The sequence below is a fragment of the Phyllostomus discolor genome, chromosome 10, assembly GCF_004126475.2.
Source record: "Phyllostomus discolor isolate MPI-MPIP mPhyDis1 chromosome 10, mPhyDis1.pri.v3, whole genome shotgun sequence".
Taxonomy (NCBI): domain Eukaryota; kingdom Metazoa; phylum Chordata; class Mammalia; order Chiroptera; family Phyllostomidae; genus Phyllostomus; species Phyllostomus discolor.
The window spans coordinates 72,423,895-72,445,348 of NC_040912.2; positions in this window are offsets into that span (position 1 = coordinate 72,423,895).

The following is a 21,454-nucleotide window of genomic DNA, read 5'->3' on the forward strand; positions in this document are numbered from 1 at the left end:
ACACACTACTCTTATTTACTAATCTTTATTCCAACCCTACCTTAGAATCTGAGATAAGGTAGGGTTGGAATAAACTGCTTCACTGCTGTTTAATACTCCTTATTCCTCCCACAGCCTCACTGCTTGCTAGATCCAAGTAATAATCCTTTCATCCCCAATAAGAGTCTTACCTTCTTTCCATCCTTTCTAAAACGTGGATAGTGAGGGTGGAGGATCACAGTTAATACTATAAGGAGCCAAAGGATAATCCATCTCTTCTCTACTGGCTGCTAATGTAAATATCATAGTATACTGTCTTGCTGTCTTAAACCATTTTGCCTTACTTCTCCAAAATGATCACAAAAAAGAGTAGGGGGAAGTTGTGAACACCAGGATACATGAAGGAGACTGCACCACTGAATCTCACAGGTATTCTACCACAGAAGTTCACACCATAATCACAGGAAACCAGAACAGATCAATTTAAGAAACAGAGGCTAACAAGAAGAATCCCAAGAACAATGAGAAAACAAAGAAACAGTCCCCAATTGAAGGAAAAGGAGGAAGCCTCAGAAAAAATGCTAAATGAAATAGAGGCAACTCAACTATCAGATACTGAGTTGTAAAACAATGATTATCAGGAAGTTCAATGAACTCACAATGAGCTATCAGAAACTAGAGGGAAGCTACAACAATCTCACTGCAAACTATATAAACATGAAAATGGAAATAGAAACTCTCAACAATGACAAAGAGGAAATGAAGAATGCCATTTCTGAACTGAGGAACACAGTAGAAAGAAAGAAAAGCAGGATTGATGAAGTAGAAGATCAGATTAGCGAGCTAGAGGACAAAGTAGAAAACAACACCCAGAAAGAGCAAGAAAAGGAAAAGAGGACTCAGAAAGAATGAAGAGGGATTAAGAGAAATGCAAGACAATATGAAATGTAATAATATCCGTATAATAGGGATACCAGAAGAGAAGAAGAAGAGCAAGGGATAGAAAACCTATTTGAAAAAGTAATGAAGGAAAACTTCCCTAATTTGATGAGAGAAAAAGTCACAAAAATCCAGGAAACCCAGAGAGTCCCAATCAAGAGGAACCCAAAGAGGCCCACCACAAGACACATCATAATTAAAATGGCAAAATTCCAAGACAAAGAGAGAATATTAAAGGCAGCAAAGGAGAAACAGGCAGGAAGTAACATACAAGGGAGCCCCAATAAGGCTAACAGCTGACTTCTCAATGGAAACGCTTCAAGCCAGAAGAGAATGGCAAGAAATACTCCAAGTAATGAGAACCAGAGGTCTGCAACAAAGGCTACTTTACCCAACAAGGCTCTCAATCAAGATAGAAGGCCAAATAAGAAACTTTGCAGACAAAAGAAGTCTAAAAGAATACACCTCGACCAAACCAGCTCTGCAAGAGATTCTAAAGGGACTGCTTTAAGGAAGGGAAGGAAAGACAGAGAGAGAGAGAGAGAGAGAGAGAGAGAGAGAGAGAGAGAAACACACAAACATAAAAGACAATGAATAAGTACCTATCAATAATAACCTTAAATGTAAATGGATTAAATGCTCCAATCAAAAGACATAGAATAGCTGAATGGATAAGAAAAAATGACTCACACATATGCTGCCTACAAGAGACCCACCTCAGGATAAAAGACCTGCACAGGCTGAAAGTGAAGGGCTGGAAACAAATCTTCCAAGCAAATGGACAGGAAAAAAAACAGGGGTAGCAATACTCATATCAGACAAAATAGACTTCCAAAAAAGGTCCATAAAGAGAGACCCAGAAGGTCACTTCATAATACTCAAGGGAAGAATCCACCAAGAAGACGTAAATATTGTAAATATATATGCATCCAACATAGGAGCACCCAAATACATAAAGAAAATCTTAGAGGACTTTAAGAAGGATATTGATAGCAACACAATTATAGTGGGAGATTTTAACACCCCACTATCAAAAATGGACAGATCTTCCAACCAAAATATCAACAAAGATATTGTGGCATTGAACAATACCCCATGATGAAATGGGCTTTACTGATATATACAGAGCCCTCCATCCAAAAGAAGCTTCTTTTCAAATGTACATGGAACATTTTCAAAGATTGACCACATGATAGGACACAAAACAAACCTCAACAATTTCAAGAAAATTGAAATCATACCAAGCATTTTCTCGGATCACAAGGGACTAAAGCTAGAAACCAACCCAAAGGTAAAAAAACCAAAACACTCAAAATCATGGAGATTAAATAGCATGCTATTAAACAATGAATGGGTCAAGAATGATATTAGGGAAGAAATCAAAAGGTTTCTGGAAACAAATGAAAACAAACTCACAACAACCCAAAACTTATGGGACACAGCCAAAGCAGTCCTGAGAGGGAAGTTCATAGTGATACAGGCCCACCTAAAAAACTTAGAAACATTCCAAACAAACAACCTAACCCTACATCTACAAGAACTCGAGGAACAACAACAAAGACAGCCCAGAGCAAGCAGAAGGAAGGAAATAACCAAGATCAGAGCAGAATTAAATGACATAGAGACTAAAAGCACAATTCTAAGGATCAATGAATCCAAGAGCTGGTTCTTTGAAAAGATAAACAAAATTGAGAAGCCTTTAAACATACTGATCAAGAAAAAAAGAGAGAAGACCCAAATAAACACAATCAGAAGTGAAAGAGGAGAGACTACAACTGATACCACAGAAATACAAAGGACTGTAAGAAATTACTACAAAGAACTGTATGCCAAGAAATTTGAAAACCAAGGTGAAATGGACAAATTTCTAGAAAAATATAATCTTCCAAAACTCAATGCAAAAGAAGCAGAAAGCCTGAACAGACCAATAACCACAAAAGAAATTGAAGAAGTAATCAAAAAACTCCCAACACACAAAAGCCTGGACCAGATGGTTTCACAGGAGAATTCTACAAAGCATTTAAGGAAGAGCTAACTCCTATCCTTCACAGACTATTCCAAAAAATTCAAAAAGATGGGAGTCCCCCAAACTCTTTTTATGAGGCCAACATCATCCTAATTCCAAATCCAGATAAAGACACAACAAAGAAAGAAAATTTCAGGCCAGTATTGCTGATGAACATTGACGCTAAAATCCTCAACAAAATAATGGCAAACCGCATCCAACAGTACATTAAAAAGATCATACACTATGACCAAGTGGGATTCATTCCAGGGATGCAAGGATGGTACAGTATTCGCAAATCAGTAAATGTAATACATCACATAAACAAAAGCAAAGACGAAAACCACATGATCATATCAATAGATGCATAAAAGCATTTGATAAGGTACAGCACCCATTCATGATAAAAACACTCAGGCAAAGTGGGAATAGAGGGAGCATTCCTCAACATAATAAAGGCCATATATGAGAGACCTACAGCCAACATTATACTCAATGGGCAAAAATTAAAATCTTTTCCACTAAGATCAGGAACAAGACAAAGCTGTCCACTTTCACCACTTCTATTCAATATAGTATTGGAAGTTTTAGCCACAGTGATCAGACAAGAAAAAGAAATAAAGGACATCCAAATCAGAAAGGAGGAAACAAAACTGTCACTCTGCAGATGACATGATAGTGTACATAGAAAATCCTATGGACTCCACCACAAAACTGGCTTGACCTAATAAGTGAATTTGGCAAAACAGCAGGATACAAAGTCAATTTCCAGAAATCAAAGGCATTTCTGTACACCAACAATGAAACAGCAGTAGCAGAGATCAAGGAAAAAATCCCATTTGAAATAGCAAAAAGAAAAATAAAATATCTAGGACTAAACTTAACCAAAGAGGTAAAAGACCTGTATTTAGAAAACTACAGTAACACTCAGGAAAGAAATCAAGGAAGACACAAACAAATGGAAACATATACCATGTTCATGGATTGGAAGAATTAATATCATCAAAATGTCCATACTACCCAAAGCAATTTACACATTCAATGCAATTCCTATTAAAGTACCAATGGCATATTTCACAGATATAGAACAACCCTTCGAAAATTTATATGGAATTACAAACGACCCCAAATAGCTGCTGCAATTTTGAGAAAGAAGAGTAAAGTAGGAGGGATCACAATACCTGACACTAAACTATACTACAAGGCCACTGTAATCAAAACAGCCTGGCACTGGCATAAAAACAGGCACATGGACCAATGAAACAGAACAGAGAGCCCAGAAATAAACCCAAGCCTCTACGGTCAATTAATATTTGACAAAGGAGGCAGCAACATAAAATGGAGTAAAAATAGCCTCTTCAACAAATGGTGTTGGGAGAACTGGACAGCCACATGCAAAAAAAGTGAAACTTGAGCACCAACTTACACCTTATACAAAAATAAATTCAAGGTGGATAAATGACTGAAATATAAAACGTGACACCATTAAAGTCCTAGAGGAGAATGTAGGTAGGAAAATCTCAGATAATTCACGCAGAAACTTTTTTACTGACATGTCCCCTAGAGCAAGGGACATAAAGGAAAGAATAAAAAAATGGGACCTCATCAAAATTAAAAGTTTCTACAAAACTAAAGAAAACAGTATCAAAATTAAAAGAGAACCAACTGTATGGGAAAACATATTTGCCAATGATACCTCAGACAAGGGTCTAATCTCCAAAATATATAAAGAACTTACACAACTACATTCTAAGACAAGGAATCCAATTAAAAAATGGGCAAAGGACTTGAACAGACACTTCTCCAAGGAGGACATACAGAAAATCCAAAGACACATGAACCGATGTTCAATATTGCTAGCTATCAGAGAGATGCAAATTTAAACCACAATGAGATACCACTTCACGCCAGTCAGAATGGCCATCATAAACAAAGCAACAAAACAAGTGTTGGAGAGGTTGTGGAGAAAAGGGGACCCTAGTGCACTGTTGGTGGGACTGCAGACTGGTACAACCACTATGGAAAGCAGTATGGAACTTCCTCAGAAAACTAAAAATGGATCTGCCTTTTGACCCAGCAATTCCACTGCTGGGACTTTATGCTAAGAACACTAAAACACCAATTCAAAAGAACCTATGCATCCCAATGTTCAAAGCAGCACAATTTACAATAGCGAGATGCTGGAAGCAACCTAGATGCCCATCAGTAAATGAATGGATCAGAAAACTATGGTACATTTACACAATGGAATTCTATGCAGCAGAAAGAAAGAAAGAGCTCCTATCCTTTGCAACAGCATGGATGGAGCTGGAAAGCATTTGTGCTAAGTGAAACAAGCCAGGTAGTTGAAGACAAATACCATATGATCTCACCTTTAACAGGAACCTAAACAACAAAACAAAGAAACAAGCAAAATATAACCAAAGACACTGAAATAGAGGACAGGCTGACAGTGACCAGAGGGGAGAGAAGAGGGAATTTCAGGGGACAATGGGAAGGGTTTACAGGAACAAACTTAAAGGGACTCATGGTCAAAAACTAGGGGGAGGGTGGTAATGGGAGGGAAGAGGGGAGGTTGGATAGGGTGGGCTGGATTGGGAGTAAAAAGGAGAAAACTGTACTTGAACCATGATTAAAATAAATTTTTAAAATGAAACATTTAACATGCTATTGGAATTTCAGTTAAAATTTGACATGAATGATAAAACTATTTTATCAATTTTGGTAGAGCAAAGATTTTAATAAAATTTTAATTCTGTAAAGTAAATCTCTTTTTTAATTAAATTATAGGTGACATATAATGTTGCAGACCAGCAGCAGTAGCACTATATATTTAACATGATGAAAGGAACAGACCTACAACCAACATAGTGTATCCAGCAAAGTTTTTATTTAGAATATAAGGAAAGGTAAAGATTATCCAAGACAAGCAAAAGCTGTTAGTTCATCACCACTACCCAGCATTAAAAGAAATGCTAACTGGGAATTATCTAAATGGAAAGAAAAGGCCAAAACTTGAAATAAAGCAAATATGAAAATAAAAAAATTTCACTAGCAAAGGTAAACATATAGTAAAGTTAGTAGACCAACTACTTATAAAGCTAATATGAAAATAATCAAAATGACAATAAGTACATTCCTATCAATAATTACTTTGAAAGTAAATGGACATTTGGCTGCCTATGTTTTTTTCTAGGATTTTTTATGATTTCAGGTTTAACATTTAAGTCTTTGATTCATTTTGAATTTATTTTTGTGTGTGGTATAAGAAGGTGGTCTAGTTTCATTTTTATGCACATACCTGTACAATTTTTTCCCAGGAGCATTTATTGAATAAACTATCTTTAGCCCATTGCATGTGCTTGCTTCCTCTATCAAATATTGACTATAAAGGTGTGGGTTTATTTCTGGGCTCTCTTTCTGTCCATCTTATCTATGTGTCTGTATGCCACATAGATAATGCCCATGCTGTTTTGATTTCTGTGGCTTTATAGTATAGTTTGATATTAGGTAGCATGAGTCCTCCAATTTTGTTCTTTTTTCTCAGGATTTCTGTTGCTATGCAGGGCCTTTTGTGGTTCCATATAAATTTTTTAAATATTGGTTCTTGTTCTGTGAAATACATCATTGGAATCTTGATAAGAACTTTGTTAAATCTATAGATTGCTCTGGGTAATATAGACATTTTAATGACATTAATTCCCCCTATCCATGAACATAGTATGTGCTTCCACTTGTTTATTTCCTCAATTCTTTCCTCAGAGCCTTATAATTTTATAAGTCTTTTTACAGGTCTTTTATATCCTTAGTCAGGTTTATTCCTAGGTATTTTATTCTTTTTTAAAAATATATTTTATTTATTTATTTTTAGAGAGGGAAGGGAGGGAGATAGAAGAGAGAGAAACATCAATGTGTGGTTGCTGGGGGTCATGGCCTGCAACCTAGGCATGTACCCTGACTGGGAATTGAACCTTGCAACACTTTGGTTCCCAGGCCGCACCTCAATCCACTGAGCTATGCCAGCCAGGGCGGTATTTTATTCTTTTAGAAGCTATTGTGAATGGGATTGTTTTCTTAATTTCCTTTTTGTTAGTTTGTTGTTGGCATATACAAATGCAACTGATTTCTGGACTATTAACCCACAGAATGGGGCAACATATATGCTAATTACATGTGATAAGGGGTTAATATCCAAAATTTAAAGAGTACTTATAAAACTGAAGACCAAAGAAGTAATCTAATTAAAAATAGGCAAAGGTCCTGAATAGATACTTCTCTAAAGGGGACATATAGATGTCCAGTAGACATATGACAAGATGCGCAACATCATTAATCATCAGAGAAATGCAAATTAAAAACACAAGAAGATACCACCTCCCACCTGTCAGAATGGCTACCATCAACAAATAAACAAACAACAAGTGCTGGTGAGGATGTGGATGAAGGGGAACCCTTTTGCACTGTTGGTGGGAATGCAGACTGGTGCAGCCACTGTGGAAAGCAGTTTGGAGATGCCTCAAAAAATTAAAAATGGATCTGTCTTTTGACCCAGTGATCCTATTCCTGGAAGTATATCTGAAGGAATCTAAAACACTAATTTGGAAGAACATCAGCACCCTATGTTCATTGCAGTATTATTTACAATTGCCAAGACATGGAAGCAGCCCAAATGGCCCTCAGTAGGTGAGTGGATACAATAACTATGGGACATTTACACAATGGAATACTATCTGGGCAGTGACAAAGAAGAAAATTTCACCCTTTGCAATAGTATTGATGAACCAGGAGAACATTATGCTAAGTGAAATAAGCCAGTCAGAGAATGACAAATACCATATAATTTCACCCATAATTAGAATCTAATGAACAAACTGAACTAACAAGGAAATAGGGACAGGCTCACAGATGGACAGCAGATGATAGCTAGTTGTGGAGGAGAATAAGGGACAGGAAGATCAAGGAAAAATGACTCCTGGACATGGACAACAGTGTGGTGAATGCTGGGGTGGGGAGGGTTTAAGCGAGCTAAGTGGTAATAGAAAAAATACAGTAAAGATAAAATGAAAATAAAAAACTTTATCAGATTATTAAAAAATTAAATGGATGAATGTGTTCCACTCAAAAGATATAGGGCGGCTGAATGGATAATAAAAACAAGATCCTTACATGTGCTGCCTACATGAGACTTACTTCAGATCAAAAAACACAGAGACTGAAAGTAAAGGGATGACAAATGATATTTGATGAAAGTGAAAACAACAAACAGAAGGCTGGATAGCAATGCTCATAACAGACAAAACAGACTTTAAAACAAAGGCTATAACAACAGACAAAGAAGGACTGAGCTATTCCACCTTTGGCTGCTGATACAAAGAAAATGAAACACTAATTCAAAAGATGTGTGCACCTTTATGTTCATTACAGAATTATTTTCAATAGTCATGATCTGGAAGCAAAAACCATGATATGGAAGCTGCAATGGACAACCTTGGTGTCGATTGGTAAATGAATGAATATATATACCGAGTCTGTCTGGAAAAGTTCAGCCAATGTTAATATAATGAGAACGGTTTGTGTGACATTGATGTAACCTGGCAGCCAAGGAGAATGGACTGGAATGTGCAGGTGTAAATAATGATGACTTCACTGTAATGGTGACTTTAGTGGGTATGGTGGACCCCACTTGAGTGAGCATGTGTACTGTGTGGCCATCATATTCAAAGTGACTGAGTGAGTATAGCTATGAATCTGCATCAAATTTTGTGTTAAGCTTAAACATCCCTCTGCAGAAACTATTCAGGTAATTCAGAAGGCTTTTGGGGACGATGCAATGAGTGCAGTGCAAATAAAAGTGTGGCACAAACACTTCAAAGATGGTCAAGACTCTGTTAAAAGTGATCAACATTCTGGAAGGCCTGCAACAAGTAGATCACCTGAGAATGTTGAACGTGTATGGGCCACAATCAACAAAGATGAGTGACTGACAGAGAGAACTAGAAGCTTATCTAGGGATTCAAAAACTACTGTGTCTGAGATTTTGATGCAGGATCTTGGCAAGAAACATGTCATGGAAAATTCGTTTCATGGCTTCTGCTACCAAAGCAGAAGGAACATCGTGCTGCAGTTGCTAATGACTTGATTCAAATTGCTATTAATGAACCAGATTTCCTCAAGAAGGTCATAACTTTGAAGGGGACTGAGGCATCATTGTCCTAGATACAATGTTTCTTGTATCTCGTATCTTCTTCATTAAATGTCTCTATTTTTCATAGTACATGGCTGCAGATCTTGCTGGACAGATCTCATGTATTATTACACACACATGCCAGCACAACAGAGCAAATCTTCAGGATAAAAACAATATCTGTACTAGACTAAGAAACCTACAGAGGAGAAATGTACTTGGAATTGGTTTGGGAGGACATATAAATCATGATTACACCAAGAAAGGTGGCTGTTCTACTGATGGAAATAGAAGATTGAAGTAAAATTTATATTTTTGTCCATACATATCTGGAGTAAATTAGCTAAAAATTTTATGGTAAACCAATGATGAATACTCATACAAACAAAAGCTCAGTCTAGCAGTATTTATAGCCTTCTCTCTTTATTTTTTATAATACTTTGCACTTCAGAAATACTTGATCTCTAAATACATGGTAAATCAGTCTAAGTACACTCAAATATTATTGATTTTTTATAAAGATTTCTACTAAGTTTGTATTGCTTTATGCTAAAAATAAATGACAATTTAATAAAAAATGAACTGCCAAAAAACATGATTTGAAGATTTTAGCAAATTGCAAAAGAAAATCAAAGATAGTAAACAGGAGAAACTAAAATTTATTTATTTAGGCAAGAATAGAATTGAACAAATTAAATAATAATTCAAATGATTTACAATATTTAACAAATTCTATAATTATGCTGCAGAATATCTCAAACTATGGATAGAATCTTAAGATACTTCTTCTTATAATTGGATGACTTGGTAGTCTGCACCTTCTTACTTTATCTTCATGTCTGTTTTCAATGATATTTTTTAAGTTAACATTTACTGAACTATTCAAAATAATCTTGGATAAGAACAACTAATTTCATAGGTTTTGTCATTTTAAAATGCTTATTAGTAAATAAATTCTGATTGGGGCCTGAAAGACAGTAACTGAAAATATCCTGTGTTTAGCAGAGTTTGTTTTGACCTCAGGAGGAACTTCAGCATGTACAGTGTTTTTATGATAAAAAATATGTGGAGAATCTTCAACAGAATTTGTTAACAATTTCAAATTTATGGACTATAAAATGCAATTTTAGGAAAATTATAGGCAATGATAAAAAATTTAAAATAGTAAGATCATATTTAAAAACATACCATATTTTGTCATGTATAATGCAAACATTTTTTGTCCAAATTTTGGAGGGAAAAATCAGGATGTGCATTATATATGAGTAGTACTAATTCCATATCTATATAAATGTTTTTAATGCTTTTATTCATGCTTATGTGTTAAAAGTGTAACTCTAGAAAGCAATAACGATATCTGTATGCAAAATAATACCCCAGGAATATGATAATTGATTTTGTTTCTAAATATAAATAAATACAAAATTGAATTAAAACTTAAAATGAAAGATTTTTCCTGAAAGTTTAGGCCAAAAACATGGGTGTGCATTATACATGGAAACTCATTATACATGGCAAAAAATGGTACTTTACAGAAAAGTCTACTAGCATAGTTTTAGAAACATACACAAATAAGAAACTGATTAAGTATGTAAATATATACCAAGACTAATTTGTTTTATTATTTTAATGGTTCAGAAAATTAATAACAAGACTTTTAAATTTTGCTTTAATATATATTGATATATACTTCTTGATTTTGTAGACTTAATATTAATTTGAAAAATTATTTTAAATATAATTCTTACAAAGGTCTACCAGTATAATGAACCCATGGACAATCAATAAAAATATTTTACAAAATTGTATTTTAAAATTATTTTTAATCACCACATTTACTATTAAAAATTCCATTTGGAGCAATAAATTATATAATCATCCCTATTGTGCATTCCTGCAATTATCCTCAGCCAACTTTTGTTCACTTGATTTCAGAGCTTATCACTACTTCTGTATCTGCTTCTTCCCACTGATTTCTGTTTCCTTTTTATTGAGATATATTCTAATTATTTCATCAAGTATGTGTGAATGAGAAACTTTTCCACTATTTGAAATAAAATGTCTTTGTAGCACACACACTCTTGAATGATAATTGAACTGGATACAGAATTCTTAAGTGACATTTATTTTCCCTCAGTATTTTAAAAATAAGTTTGCATTGTCTTTGAGCCTCCATCATTACTATTAAAAGCTATCAGTATAATTGTTTCTTTTAAATAACTCACTTTATCTTTATGGTTGCTTACAACTACTCTTTCTTTGCCTTTTGTGAGGAGCAGTTTAACTTTCAGCTAGATGAGAATTTCTTATTCATTTTGCTTGGAATAAATGTCCTATTTCAATTTGATAACTCATGCCTTTGCGAAGTTCTGGGTATCTCAGCCAGTATTTTTTCAACATCAGCTCAGCAGGCATTCCCTCTCTCCTCTTGTTGGAAGGCCTTGTAATGAATGTGGCCAACTCTGCTGCCTGACGAGTGCACACCATTCCCAGACCCCTTTCTCTTATACACTTGCACCAAAAAGATAAGAGATGCTAAGTTCTAGATTTTAAATCTCTTGAAACTAGGATTTGCCAAGTGGCAGATTTAATCAATGAGATGTTAAATGGAATTGTGTTTTTGGCTTTTCCCGGGAAACTCTTTCTTTTATGATAAAAAGGGAACCTCAGTTAGTGTTTCTCCTTTCTCCTTTCTGCCACAAGTTGAAATGCATTAAGAGGAGCTTCAGCGGCCTTCATCTGGGCCTATGTAAAAGGCTGAGACAGTGTCAGAAATGGCATCTGTAACATAGAGGCAAAACTGTGTTTATTATCTGTCCCCTCCAAATCTTTAATTGCTATATAAAATAACCTCTGCTGTCTGTAAACAGAGTCTGTGAAAAGGATTTAAATGCTGAGGATTTAGGCACTTTACTTGAGTTTACACACTCAAGGTGAGGGTGAAGGAAACATGAAAAGTGAATAAGGAAAGATGCCAACCAAGGTATTACAATATGTCTACACCCAGTACCAGTTCATCAATAGACACAGAAAAATGAACAAAAATGCAATAAATTTATTTACAATACACTTAGAATGATTTTAAAATATTGTCAGAAGGAACTTCTCACTGAAGTACTGTACATGATGAAGATGTCTTATACTTCCACGTCATGGTGCTCAGCCCCTTGAGGGCCTCTCGTTAAACTACCTCCCATGCCTGTGGTATGGTATTTCATCTGAGTCTAAAAGGGAGGAGATCCTGAAAGTGGGGTGTGGACCAAGAGAGAGAGGAAAGGAAACATTTGGTAGCGTCTAAGAAAATACACAAGAACTTCTCTAGTTTAGCATTCCAAATTTATCCTGAGATTTCTCATACATCTTTCTTTGTTTTCTGTGATAGGTGATATCAGGGTGATATATTTACATTATGCATTTATCTATTATCTTTCACCTTCTAATCATTTATAAGCAATTAATTTATTGGCATATACAATAATATATGAATGTAGGATTGTAGCCATGATGCCTACCTCTACCCCTATGAATATTAATATCTTTTTGAACAAGGTTCATCTTCTGGAGATTTGGACGGTTTAGACTCATCTCTGTTGGATGATCCCCATGTGGCAGTTAATGAGAATGATTTTTATTCAGTATTCTAGTGGTAAGAGCATTAATTTTAGGATCAGATTACCTGAATTTAAATTCTACCCCTGCTACTTATAGTTGTGTGACTTTGTGAAAATATTTAAACTACTTTAAGATTAAATCTTCTCCTCTGCCAAATGATGCTGGTAATGATACCTATTTCTTATGCTCATTGTAAGGAATATATGCAATATCATGTGCTGAGCATTTTCATGAGAGCTGGCACCCCATTAGTCCTTAGTGGTGTTTTATCCTCAGGGGTCTAAGCAGAAAATCAGAAAACACTCAATATATTTAAGATAGAGGAAAGTCAGTATGTATAACTTGTCACACAGGTGACAGGAAAGCAGAGAAATGAACAGGAAACTGGTGAGATAACTCACCAATGAGCAAAGGCAGGATGCTACTACCATCTCTAGACATTAGGCACAGAAAGGTGAGGTAGTGTTATGAGGACTCAGGGGCCAGAGCCATGTGACCAGAAGGAGATGCAGCCACTGCCTGCTGGTCAGAGATGAGATGGTGCTTATGACGGAGAGTGACAAAACCTAGTCTGCCTCCTTTATTCTTTCACCCATCCATCCTTCCCATTTGCAAAGCCTACCTGGAAGCCAAATGATAGGGGATCCTTGAAAACATAGTTTATGGGACTAGATTACAAGTTTTATATTATGTAAAAGAGAAGTGCGAGAAATACATTGGAGGGCAAACAATCCCAGGTTCTGATTCATCTTGTCTATAATTATTAGAATCATCATTGTCGATATTTCAGCCTTTCCCAGATCTACTGTTCACTGTTATTCAAAGATTTTTTTATTTCTTTAGGATTACATACAAATTACTTTTTACACTCTTGCATTCTAGAGTAAAAACCATACTTATGGCTATGCAAAGTACCTTGTTCATGGAAAATGCTCCAGCTATTCAAGGAATAAATGAGATTGATTCTATATATCCATATTAGGATTTTATAATCAAATCTTGACCAGTTCACCCATGTAAGAGTTCAACTGTATACCTCTAATTTCATTTTCTGCTTCCTTGTTAGAATAAATCACAATTTTTATGCAAAGCAAAATTCCACTGATCACCTCTCTATACCAGAGATCAAGGGTTATTGTCATGACAATTTCTAATAATTTATGCTTTTTATCAGTTATTATCAATGAATATGTAGTGATTGATCATTGTGTGTTTTTCAAAAGCCAGTTAGTTTTAGCATTGTGTCATATTTTCTTAATTTCATTTGAAATAAGCCCTGTAAATCTAAATATTGTCCACTGTAATAAATAAGAAGTTTTAAGAGTACTTCCCTTCAAATACCTTCAAGTACTCCCCTTATAAAAAGAATATTCTGATTTTCTAACTTTAAAGTCTCTTTCTTGAGAATTTCCCTAAACTAATATAGTTTCAAGTATCATGTCATTTCTATATAGATATCCTGTTATAAATAGTCTATTTTTCCAGCTGTAAACACAAATCAAAAATAGAAAAAATGTTTTTCTTTATTACCTTAATCTATTCTATTTCTATACTTATACTTTCCAGAGTGACTATGTGCTTACAAGTTTTAAGGTTAAAAAAAGGTTTTACGATTACAATCTATATGATATTGTTTTCATCAATATGGTGCCTATTTCCCCTGGCATTCAGATACCCTTTCTCTAATTCATGGAACAAATGCAGTGTTTAGAACTGTGAGGCTCTTCTGTGGTGCACAAGATACAGAATTTCAAGGATAACGAAGTAGACATAAATAGAAACCCTGGTTCTCATATTAAGTTGAATTTAATGGGGCGGATATTTTGTTAGAACATCTACAACTTTTATTCATGCATTTTTTATAAATGAATCTTCCTCCAAAGGACTTTGTAATCCCCTTGCGATATCTGTATCTTTCTCTCTACTAAGATATTTATAGACCCTGATATGTTTTATTTCTTAAAAATTGTCCTATGTTTTAAACATGACTAGTAATTAGTAGTTTATAGTGCAATATATTTCATCATAATTTTACCACTTCAATTACTATAGCTATACTCATAGAATCTGAATATTGCCTAGACCCAAATCTATGGTTGAATGGGGATTGAGACTATAACTAATAAAGCCATGGAGCAAGGGGTCACATCCAAATTTAAGGAAAGGCAAGGTCATAGATATAAATAAGATTTAGGGTTTATTCCTCAAAGTCCAAACAACAACAGTGAAGAAAGAAATATAAGGTAAATTCTAGAAAGCAAATGATATTGTATAATTTAAAATCAGTAACATATTCAGGAGTCAGAAGAACATAGCATAAGCAACTGTATTTGATTTGTGTCTTTGAAATTTTTTCTTGACTTTTTAAGCACAGTTAAAATTCTTCCTAAATCATTTACAGATGAGCATGTCTTCAGAATTATATCATTCATATCTATCTATCTATCATCTTTATCTCTATCTCTATATCTCTATCTCTATCTATCTATATCTATATCTATAACTCTATATCTATCTATACTGATATAATGAAAGTTCTGTTAAATTGCAAGTATTTGGAATATGCTTTATGCAGGTCTGGCCAGGAAGAGGATGTAGATCCAGTTTACCCTGTTGCTAGTTGAGGAGACTCAATGTAAATGCTAAGGAACCAATTGTTTTGTTTTATTTTTATTCTTTGTGAGTCATGTGCTCTAAAGTGCTGTAGAATTATAATGTGAGCTACATTTTTAATTTTAATTGTTCTGGTAGGATCTGTTCAGATATGTGCCATGACCAGGAATCGCACTGGCAACCTTTTGCTTTGTGGGATGACGCCCAACCAACTGTGCCACTGCCACTCAGCGCTTTAAAAATATTTAAGTTGAGTTTTCTTAGAGTCTGTTTTGTCATATTGATGAATTGCAAATATTTTCCTCTATTCCATGACTTGCTGTTTCATTTTCTTAATGGTGTACTTTCAACAACAACAAAAAGGCTTTAATTTTTGATACAGCACAATTTATAATTTTTAAAGGTTTATATGTTTTGACCTGTCTCCCCACATTTTACAAAATTTTCTTCTAAAAGCTTGATAGTTTATTAATTTATCTCTGTGCTTTGATTCGTGTTTTTATTTATTATAGCATAGGTAAGATCAGTGTGTGTTTATTTTTTTCCCCAAATGGAGATCCAGTTTTTGTAGCATGATTGTTTAAAAAAGAATCTTTCTTTTCCCATTGAACTGGTTTCATGCCTTTGTAGAAAATTAGTGAACTGTGGTGTTTATGTGTATTTCACTTTGGACTCCTTTTCCTTTGATCTATAGATCTATATTTCACAAATACTAGCTTTATACTAAGTCTCAAAATCAGGTGTTATTCTACTGCATACCACAATTTGTTTACCCATTCATCTATTGATAGACATATGGTTTATTCCACTTGTAGGCTATTATAAATACTGCTGCTACAAACATTTGTATACAAGTTTCTTCAGGGACATATGTTTTAATTTCTCCTGGACATATACCTAGCAGTGAACTTTTTGAGAAATCAGTTTTTTCACACTGGCTGCATAATTTTATATTCTCACTAGTAATGTACAAGGATTCCAATTTATTCCTCAAACACCCTTGTTATTTTCTGGGGTTTTTTTTGTTTTGTTTTTTTTTTAATTTGCTTTTGATTATAGTCATGCCACTGGGTGGGACATGCTATCTAATTGTGGTTTTGATTTGCATTTTCTTAATGACCAATGGTGGTGAACATCCTCTCGGGTGCTTATTGGCCATTTATCTATATTCAGTGAAAAAATTTCTTTTCAAGTCCCTTTCCCATTTTTAAATTAGAGTATTTGTCTTTTTTGTTGTTGAGTTATAAGGGTTCTTTATATGTTCTAGATACTAAACTCTGATCTGGTATATGATTTGAAAATATTTTCTTCCATTTTATTGGTTGTACTTTTTACTTCTTTAGTAATGTCCTTTGAGGCACCAAAATTTTTAATTTTGACCAAGTCTCATTTATACGTGTGGGCTTTTTGTTGCTTGTGCTTTTTGTGTTGAATCTAAGACTCCATTGCCTAAATCTGAGTCCATGAAGAATGAACTTGTTTTCTTTTAAGAATTTTATGGTTTTTACCTCTTATATTTAATTGATCCAGTTTTAATGATTTTTATGTAGTATAAGGTGTATATGCAGTTATCTAATTCTCTCAGTACTATTTGTTGGCAAACTATTATTTCCCCATCAATGGTCTTGACACCTATGTCAAAAATTGATTGACCATGGAGATATGCATTATTACTGGACTCTCAATTTGATTCCATTGGGCTATATGTCTATCCACATGCTTGTGGATGCATTTTTATTTCTCTTGAGTAAATACCTAGGAATGTAATTCTTGGGGTAAATAATACATCTACTTTTAACTTGCTGAGAAACTTGTCTTTTCTTTATTGTGATAAATATCCTGTAGCTAGGTTTATTGGCCCTCATTAGAAAATCAGGATTTCTGTTGGTGAGGAAGAAATGAAGAATGATTAGTGTTTAGTCAATAAAATTCATCTGTCCCACTGTATTTCAGCAAATACTGATACAGTGTAAGTGAAAAATTTTGACTACCCTGGTGTATTATTTTGTACCCTTAGACAGTATGATATGAGGTCTGTTCAGAAAAATTCCAACCATTGCTAATATGATGAGAACAGTTTGTGTAACACTGATGTAACCTGGCAGCCAAGGACAGTATACTGGAATGCACATGCACGAATAATGACGACTTCACTGTACTAGTCAGTGAGGGTGGGGCTGGGGGGGAGTGGATACTCTTGAGTGAGCATGTGTACTGTGTGGCCATTGCATTCAAAGTGACTGAGCAAGTACAACAAAGAATCTGCATCAAATTTTGTACTAAGCTTGAACATTCCTCCATAGAAACTGTTTGGATGATTCAGAAGGCTGTAGCTATGGGCAACTGGTGATTGGCAGCTTCATCAGTACAACATGCCTGCTCATTTGTCACATCTTGTGCAGAGTTTTTTGGCAAAACATCAAATCACCCAGCTGACTCAGCCCTGCTACAGCCCAGATTTTAATTTGCCATGCTCTCATTCTCTCAGTTTTCAATATTACCTTTAGAGACTCCTTTAAAAAAAATCATGACATATGTACCCAACTAAAATGTTATATTATAATTTACTTAAGTAAAATTTTATAATGGTATTCATTGATGATTCTGTGTGTGTTTTCAAAATTAGATTAATGTTTACAAACTTTCATTTGTTTCACTTCTAGTTCTATATTTTCTGACATGCTGAAAGTATATGCTCTTCAGGTTACTATACCGTTCTGTAGTACATACAGCTGATTTGCAATCCAGTAGGTCAGAAAATCCCCTGCATGATTACATCCATAAAGAAAAACCATCATTTGGCTCACAACTGCAGCAGAAACAAGCTCTACTCTATACTACCATGTATTAATGTACCCCTTCTTAGTGTCTAGAGTTGACCCTAGGAAAAATGTAAAGTGAATGAAATCTGTCTTCATTCTACATTTTTTGAGTTATATTTTCTTTCTTTCCTTCATGAAAACCTTTCCTAGAGAAATACTCTGAGGAGCTTATCAATACGAATTGCTTTAACTATTATTTTGCCAAGGAGAATTGACATTTAACAGAGGTTACAGAAATAAAGTCCCTGGTAATAGAACTTTGGCACTTGAAAATTGGTTGGAGAAGGGCTCTTTGGGGAAAAAAAAGAGTACAATCAAAGGAAAGAGGATGATTCTTTTAGACTCATGTCATTCAGGATATTCTCACATTCTGATTAAATGAATTCAAAATGACCCCCAAATAGGTCACTCACCTCAAATCTCTTCTTGACTTAAAACAAAAATACAGGAACTGGTATATGCAAAATTAAATGAAATACACAGCTATAACCTACTTTTATTTATCTATAAAAGCCCTTGAGTTACCATCATTTGATTACAGTAACTCGGTCAACATTTGTGTCTGATACAAGATAGTTAGCTCTTTCTGAATTCAGGGGGAGCTGGCTCTATATTAGATAGATAGAGTAGACTTATGAAAATGAGAATATAAAATATAGTTCACATAACAATACACTGCTTTAGTAAAATTCACCCTTTTATACATCCCTTTTACCCAAGAAGAGCTTGATAAATATCAATGGATTATCCTATATTCTTAAAAAATCTTTTGGCTATATTAATATTGAAGTTTCTAACACTGGAAGCAAAAGTAAAAAACTCAATATTGGAAACCAAACTTTATATTATGTTTTCCAGACTATTGAGGAACTATTGGTTTGTTACTACATGATTTTCAAATTACCAGCATAGGAGAATTTATGAAGTACCTGAGATATATATTGTTCAGGTAAAAAATAAATTGTCAGGCTACCAAATATAGAGAAAAGAAGAATTTATTGAAAATGTAAGATTCTGATATTTCACTCTTATTTCATTTAAGAAATGATAATACAATTATCATAATATAGCACATAATAATAACTCAAATGATAACTCATACAATTATTTCAAAATACATGTGGATGGATCACGAGTAGAACACAATGAATGACCCAGTTATATAATATTCAGACAATGTCCTGTTATCGATGGCCATATTATAAACTCCTTCAATAAAAGTAAAATATTCTTATTATATTTACATAGAATTATAAATAGTATGGAAGTACAATATACACATATAGTGCTATGTATAAAAGTGTTAACCAAAGAATAAAGGAATTACTGAGTAAAGAATTTTCTTTTGCTGTTTTCTGTGTCAATACATAAGATTGTGTAGTATTTTGCTGATGTTGGGGAAAGTACCATCATGGAATTTTAAGGATAAACTAATCTATATTAGCTCCAATAGAGAACTGCATATGAGAAGGGTTATTAGATACAAGCGGTGAAAGGATAGAAGTGAAATATGCCATACTGAATCATTTGTGATGATCCTCAAAAAAGACAGTGGTCTTGACTGATGCCTGATAAAAAAGTCAATGTAAAAGGGATCAATACTGCTGAGACTCGAGTTTTGACAGTTTGGGGCAGTAATTTCAGTACACTAGTAAAGGAAATGACCCCTAAACAAGGGTCCTGTCAACTATATAAGTTCTAGTAGGGCTATTTATTGTTCACACCATTGACATTATTGTCATGTTCAATTTGGGTATGCAGAGTGTTTTGTGTCAGGATGGGGAGCTTGTCCCCTTAGAGAAAGCAATTTTATAATGACTTCAAAACCAAAGAGCAATGAGTAATAGAAGAGCACTGACTTTTGGGGAAAAATAAGCTTGTCTTTGTTCTTTTTACTTAACTGGATTATATTATCTTGACAAATAAAAATAGTAATCAATCTGTCAGGAAAAAAACATGCTGATAACAAAATTATGCTAAGTATCCAAGTTCACTCTAAATTGAAAGGTTTCTCATTTTAGTTAATCCTGCAAACTTGCTGCCTGCACAGAGGAAGCACACAGAGTGTAAATCATTAAGTTGCCCTGACTGGTTATAATTTATATGAAACTTTGTCATATTTAGCTAATATTATAATTTATTGCACACAGGTTTCATACTATTCTGTGAACACTCTCTAAACTGATATTTAAAAGTAATAGTTTTGAATTAACTACCTGATGTTTCTCAAGTACATGATGTACATCAGAAAGGCTTAAGCTGTAGTACAGATTTTTGTTACTAGCAATCCAACTTGGAAAAGTCTTTACTTTTTACTTCTCAGTTCCTTCAGCTGTAATACATGGATTTTTTTAATATTTCCTTTCCTGAAAGTAAAATGTGACAATAGATAAGAAATATTTTTTTAAACTGTAAAGTGGTGCACATATATGAGGTCTTCTCATCATCACTATCATCATCATCATCATCATCCTGGCATGAGCATTTTATCTAAACCACGCGGTGGCTGAAAACACAAGTCTCCTTTTCCTTTATATTGCCAACAGAACTCTCATGTCTGATTAGATGTTTTCAGGGCTGTCACATGTCAGACATAGAGTGGAGACAAATTCCACAAGGAGACAGGGCATGGTCTAAGGGGTTAGACCAGGCTGAGAATGCAGGCAGTCCCCAGTTTCCCATCATCCTATGGTGTGTGAGATCCATTCCATGAGGAGGAAATACCTTCCCACCTGTGGGTCTTCTCCTATGGGGTAAGTTTGAAGAAAGGATCTGCTTAGGGGAAAATAATCAGGCAATTTGGCATAGACAATCTCTACAAGAAGGTGTTACTTAAAGAAATGTTGGGGAAAGCTGTGTACCCTGTACCTGTCGGCCAGCGGACAGCTGGGAAACCAAGTCCATGGATGTTATATACCAGGCAGTCAGAGCCACTAATCCTGTGGAAGGCTGAGCTTGCCTTCCCCTATCTGGGACCATAAGCAGTGCTCTGAGACCCATCTAGCTCAATGTCCGAGTACTGCCAAGTAAACACCCGGTGTCTTTTACAAACAGCACTGATTCTTGTGTAACACTAACTCACCACCCATTCTCCTTTGTGAAAAGACTATTTTATTCCTTCCTAATTCCCCCAGACAGGATCTGCCAGAAAATCTCTGATTTCTGCATCATGACTAACTTTCTCAATGCTACCCACTTTACAAGAAGTATTGAGGCATATAGAGCAGGGGGCATGGGCTCAGGAGCCAGAGTGCAGGCACTCAAATGCCAGGTCCTCCACTTACAAGTACTGTGACTATC